Source organism: Tasmannia lanceolata, unplaced genomic scaffold (genome assembly GCF_043159265.1).
Source record: "Tasmannia lanceolata isolate RefF3 unplaced genomic scaffold, GAP_Taslan_0.1 ptg000035l, whole genome shotgun sequence".
Classification (NCBI taxonomy): domain Eukaryota; kingdom Viridiplantae; phylum Streptophyta; class Magnoliopsida; order Canellales; family Winteraceae; genus Tasmannia; species Tasmannia lanceolata.
Window position 1 is genome coordinate 1,468,259 of NW_027518712.1, and position 6,331 is coordinate 1,474,589.

Sequence of the window (6,331 nt, forward strand, 5' to 3'; positions counted from 1 at the left end):
TGTGAATATAAATCACCATGTTTATGAAATGCTTCTATAAGGAGTAAATTTTGGAAATTTAACCCCTTATCAGTGCAATTGTATCAGGTACTAAAAAAAAAAAGGATTTTTATTTTAAAAAGGAGACAAAAGATAAGATAGTGCATGGATGTAGCATAAATTGTTGATCATCAAATGTTATGGGTCATTAAAGGGTACAGGCTTGTATACTTGGCTATTTTGAAATTAGCACTTATCATGTTTAAATCAGATTGCAGAGACTTAGTACATTTAGAATATTAACCTACATGATTTCCAATACTAGAATTATGGGAATAATTTGAGTTAGTTATGTTTATAATGCTTGTCAATAAAGTTTTTTTTTTCTTTTTTTTTTTTTGTAAATACTAAATGATTTCGATATATGAATGGGTCATTGAATGATATAGTACCCATGTTAGTGATAGCTTGATATTCTACTGAAGGAAATAACATTGTTACCTGATGATGCACTATTCTATTCGTTTAGCTGTATACTTTTGTATATGGTATGATAATGGTAGTTTTGGTTTATCTTTATATCTTGGTTTATCATGTTAATTTTGATTAGCTTAATAATCTCTCCTCATTGCAGGGGCGATGAAGGCGCTAGCCCAAGCCTATCCTTAGGGGACTTGCTCAGTCTAAGTAGCATATCCCTCCTTTGTATAGTAGATTTGCCTAGTCTTTTAGACGCCTTTAGATATTAGAACCCTTCTCATTGCAAGGGCGATGAAGGCGCTAGCCCAAGCCTATCCTTAGGAGACTTGCTCAGTCTAAGTAATGCTCTCCTCTTTATTTGGTAGACTTTCCAAGTCTTTCAAATACCTTTAGATAGAGTTTTTCCCTCATTGCAAGGGCGATGATAGGGATACTTGGAGCCCTTTCTTGTTTAGGAGACTTGCTCAGTCTCGTTGATCCTTTGTCTACATCCTTTGAGTATAGGAGGCATGTCATGCCACATTTCTGGAGCCCCCATAGGAGACAAACCTTGTCTCGTTTAGAGAGATACCCATAGGAGGCATAGAGTGTCTCATTTATAGAATCTCCCCTATTTGTACCTCAATTTGTAATCCCTTTTTAGTGTCGCTTGGTTTAGAGGTTTATCCTTAGAGACTGGCGTAGTCTTGTTCGAGTTTGATTTGTTAGAGACCTTATCCTTTCTCTTTTACTTTAGATTTCAGTTACTTGTTTGTGGTTTAGTTCAAGTGTCTTTGACACTAGTTTGCTTGTTCGGGGTTTCCCCGTAGCTTTAGGGTTTTGCCCTAGTTTATCGTTTTGCGTGTTCTCTTTAGGTCTTTGACCAAAAGAGTGAAAACGTTTTAAAAATCTAAAAAACACTTGAATACTTTGAAATTTAAAACAAAAAAACATTTGAAATATTTTAAAATTCAAAAAAGCATTTGAAATATTTAAAAATTCAAAAACATTTAAAATATCTTAAAATTCAAAAACATATGAAAAGTTTTAAAAAAATATATCAAAAGCTTTTAAATCATTTGGAGTGTTAAGCTTTTTAGCATATTAGGAGAGTTCGTTTCGAACTACGTTGGCTTGATCCTCTTTCACGAGGTACGTAGTGCAGCTTGGGATCTTTATCCCAAGTCCAGCCAAAACTTTAAAAATAAACATTTCAAAATTTCCAAAATTACAAAAATTCTTCAAAACCTTTTAAAAAGATCTTCCCTTAGAGTTAGGAGTCTGTCGTAGTTATTTTGGGTGTTTTAGAGTTAGGGGGCTGTCTTGATTTGTTTGATATAGTGTGTCCTGTCGTGTGAGTGTCCCTACAGTTAGGAGGCCTCGAGTCGATTGGTTAGACATTTAGTTGAACCGGTGGCTAGACTAGGAAGCATATATTCAGCACATGATTTTTCTTAGGTTGCACAGCCTAGATACACATAGGATGTAGGGCCAACCTGCATTAGCTTAAGGCTAACTAACTTGCATTAGTTAGAGCATATAGGGAGTCCTAAAAATTACAATTCACCTGAACTTAAGCAATCATGCAAAAAGCTTTAAAAATCAGTCGAGTCTAGTGGATCGAGTCTAGGATAGCGATTCTAGATGGTTAGGCATCGTAGTTTAGAATAGGGCATCGAATTACGTTGACTCCGATTCTTCCCGAGGCTGGGATACGTAGAGCAGCTGGGATGGACGGCCATCTTCGTCCGAGTCAAGTCGCATTAGAGTTAGGATTTGTCTTGTCCTGTCATATATAGGATTGATTTGTATTTTATGTTTTGATGTGTTTTCTTACTTTCTTGTACCGATATTATACCTTTAGCTGTAGCTTGTATGTGTATGTCCACCAGAACTTAGACCCCCATTAGGCATGTCACTTATAACCTAGCTTTGCTTAGGTGACACATTTTTTTGATTTCATTTTGTGTATGCTTATTTCTTTATCCTCAGGAAATGCATGCTTAGGTAGACGATTCCTGAGAATTGTTCTCATTTCATATGATTTTCGCCCAAAACTCTTTAAATTTAATAATAAATGGCATAAGAGACCAAGTGCTTGCACTCAGACGAATTGGGGGTGCTCTCAGACCTTCTCCATTCGTAATCAGGCACGAACCCATATATATTTCTGGTTATCCATGGTATACAGAGCATATTTTTGTTTAAAGGATCCATGGCCGCATACCGTGGATGGCGACTCTGAGTTTGTTTAGGTATGTTTCGAATCCGGACTTGTTCCCGAATCGAGAGGTATCTCTTATATATCGCCACTCGTGCTATGCTATGAGGGTGGCATTTGTTTCGAGAGTTCCTTGGTAGAGCTCTCCATTCACGTGGATGATCCTAAGAGGCCGCTGGGGGCTCGTCCCCCACCTCTCTCCTGGATCGGGGTCCACAGTGATCACTACAAGCATTTTAAGGATGATATTTATGTTTAAATAATTATTTTTATGTACCTTCCATTAGAAGGAATTTGATTTCAGTATCTAAACTATTGATTGATGGTTATTCTACAAGTTTATAGTAAATGCTTTAGAAAATGCAAGTAACATTGAGGATATTCCTATTCAGAATATTCCAAACCTCAAAAGGGCAAGGAATACGACCAATCCCATACATCTATGGCTTCTTCGATTAGGCCATATTAACCTAGATAGGGTTATAAGATTGGTAAAAGACGGTCCATTGGATTCTATCTAAGCGGAACCTTTTCCAACTTGTGAACCATGTCTTCTAGGTAAAATGACCAAAATTCCCTTCAAGGGCAAGAGTGGAAGATCCCAAGATTTATTGGATATTATACACAGTGATGTATGTGTTCCCATTTCTCATCCAGCAAGAGGAGGGCTGATATACTTCGTGACTTTTACGGATGACCATTCAAGGTACGGATATTTGTACCTTACGCGACGTAAGTCTGAGACCTTTGAAAAGTTCAAAGAGTTCAAGAATGAGTAGGGAATCAGTTAAATAAAAGAATAAATACTCTTCGCTCTGATAGAGGTGGAGAGTGTCTCCCGGATGAGTTTAGGGATTACTTAAAGGAAAAATGAATCATCTCTCAATGGACCCAACCTGCAATACAGAATTGAATGGTGTTTCAGAATGTAGAAATATGACTTTGTTGGACAAGGTCCGATCTATGATGAGTTTCGCAGAAGCGCCTCTGTTTCTAAGGGGATATGCCCTAGAAACGACGCTCTATGTCTTAAATCGTGTCCCAACTAAATCTGCACCATCTACTCCATATGAGATATGGACAGGTAGAAAACCCCCATTGAATCATATGACGATATGAGAGTGTTCCGCACATGTTAAAAAGGTAAGTGTTGATAAGTTAGCGACAAGAACCGAAAGGTGTATTTTCATTGGATATCCTAAGGAAATAAAGGGTTATATATTCTATAACCCAAGCGAGCAAAACTATTTTGTAAGCACGAATAAGGTATTTTCGGAATAAGAGTTCATCCAAGATACTGTCAAGAGGGACAACATTGCCTTGAAAGAGGAACCTTAAACTCTAATGGAAAGAGAAAACACTCAGCAAGAGCCCACTATACCTATACAAACACTTTCACGTAGTAGAAGGGTAATCACAAAACCTGATAGATTAGTCTACTTGGGTGAAAAATATGATATGATTTCAGATAAAAATGATAATGATCCCCTTAACTACGAAGAAACGATTTTAGACATCGATGCGGGAAAATGGATGTAAGCTATGAAATCCGAAATGGACTCCATGTACAATAATGGGGTCTGGACGTTAGTTGATTCACCAGAGGGCATTAAGCTCATTGGATGCAAATGGATCTTCAAGAGGAAGAAAGGCCCTGACGGTAACGTATAGACCTAAAAAGTTCGGTTAGTGGCAAAGGGATATAGTCAAAAGGCTAGAATTGACTATGAGGAAACCTTCTCATCGGTAGCCATGCTAAAGTCTATTAGGATTATATTAGCTATCTCAGCACACTATGACAACGAGGTATGGCAAATGGATGTCAAAACCGCTTTCTTGAATGGAAACATTCAAGAGAATATCTATATGATCTAGCAAGAAGGTTTTGGAGCTGCCAGAGAAGGAAGTCAGAAAGTGTGCAAGTTTTAAAGATCCATTTATGGATTAAAGCAAGCATCCCGTAGTTGGAATCTTCGTTTTGATCAAGCAATCAAAGAGTTTCGCTATGCTCAAAATGTAGATGAGGCTTGTGTTTGCAAAAAGGTCAGTGGGAGTACTGTGACCTAAGTTATAAATTCTGTTCCGGTCGCCGTTCCTTTTTTGCTACTGAAACGGAACGTTTCGGCCGTTTCGTTCGGTGTTTCGTTCGAAACTTTTTGTTCCGCTTCGGCGAGGGGCATTTAAAAAAAAAATAGTTAAAAATATGAAAAAAAAACCCCGTGGGTATAGTTAATTTTTTGGAATTTTTCGTTCCGCTTCGGCGAGGGGAACTTTTAGTTCCACTCCCGCGAGGGGAATTTTTTGGAATTTTATGTGAAAAGACGAAAATAGCCCTCCCAACAGCACCCCCACTGTCATAAAACGAGGGTAAATTTGTAAAATACACTCCCCAACAGCCATAAGGGCATTTCTCTAATTGTTTGGAATTTTCTAATTTTTTTTCCAACTTTCCGGCCATTCCACTCGGAATTCGGGGTTCCGCCCGTTCCACTTGGAATTCCTGCCGGAATGACCGGAACGGACCGGAATCAGTACCTGAACGGAAATATAGGCATTCCGTTCCGGAATCCGGACAGAAACAGGAATTCCGGTGCGTTCCTGCCAAAACGGAACGTAACGGAATTGATAACTTAGGCTGTGACATTTCTTATTTTGTATGTAGATGACATTCTACTCATTGGGAATGATGCTGGTGTAAGCCCAAGGGTTCTCATGGGTTCATTCATTCACCTTGTTTTGATGATTATCAAACTCAAATTGATTAGTCTTTTATGGACTGATCGTTTCCCTTGAGTGTTGTGCTATAGACAGGTAATTCACAGGTCAATCCATGCTAGCACACACCATTGATGGCATATGCTTGAAGATGGACCAAACACAATACAAAGGAGCTAAAACATACTTAGATCAATCATACCTTGGTGAATCAACCAAGGAGAAGCTCAACATTAGTCATCTCAAAGCAGTGAACAAATAAAGGAAGATCAATGAAGGCCAAAGCTTGTGGATCAACAACTTGCAAAGGAGCTTGAACCAAATGGTGGCATCTTCCATGGAAGGTGTCAAGCAAAGAAGCTCAACCTTGAAGATCACAAAGGAAGCCATGCACTCAAAGAGAAGATCAAGCAATGGCTACTACAAGAGTTCATTCAAGAGAGTGGTCAAAATGGTAGAATGTATTCCTCTCTCTCTTGTGTTTTCTCTTGATCAAGGCACACTTAAAAACCCCTTAAAAATATATTTTTCAAAGGGACCGACAAGCTTAAAAAGGACTTAATTTGATAGTGAATGGCCATGGTGGTGTACCAACATGTTGGGACCCATATGGTATTCCATCACATTTGAACAAAAACCGAGTTCCGAAGGCCAACCTAGATCAGCAAATAAATCATATCAAAACTTATTTAAAACATTTTTGAATATTTTTGAAAATATTTTTAATATAAAGATCTCATCATTTTCATTCAAATCAAGTATAAGAACGTCAAGAAACAAGTGAGTTATGAATTTTACAAAATCGAGAAATCCTACTGAAAATGGCCTACTCGGAATTCCGAGACTTTTTCTCAGAATTCTGAGACTTTTTCTCGGAACTATGAGAAACAACCTGGACTCAAAAAAAAATATAGCCGTTGGGGATCCAACGGCTAGTAGTTTTTTTACCCGAAAATG